Consider the following 463-nt stretch of genomic DNA (forward strand, 5'->3'; position numbering starts at 1 on the left):
ATTCTCTCTCATCATTGATGTTTCTCTCTCTCTCTCTCTCTCTCTCCCTTCCACTCTGAAACCAATAAAACAATATATTTTTTAAAAAGAAAGGAAGGGAGAAATGAGAATAAAATGAGATCTTTCACCCTAGCCAGTTCGGCTCAGTGGATAGAGGGTCGGCCTGCAGACTGAAGGGTCCTGGCTGGCCCATAGGCCCAGCTCGCCCCCCGCCCCTTCCCCCTGCCACTGGGAGCCAGCAGTTTCCGGAAACCTTCAAACAGCTCAGCCACCGCCCTCCTCCTCCTGCCGGGCCGGTTCTCAGCCCCACCCCTCCCCACAGCGGGCAGGCGGCTCTCAGAGGGACTGGGAGGAAAACCACCCTCAGCCCTTTGCCTGGCCAGGGCTCCTCCGGGGTCCACGCTGCCTGAGCCACCCCGCCCTCACCCCTCCACCACCTTTTTTTGTTTTTAGGAAAGACTTG

Source organism: Myotis davidii, unplaced genomic scaffold (assembly GCF_000327345.1).
Source record: "Myotis davidii unplaced genomic scaffold, ASM32734v1 scaffold326, whole genome shotgun sequence".
Lineage (NCBI taxonomy): Eukaryota > Metazoa > Chordata > Mammalia > Chiroptera > Vespertilionidae > Myotis > Myotis davidii.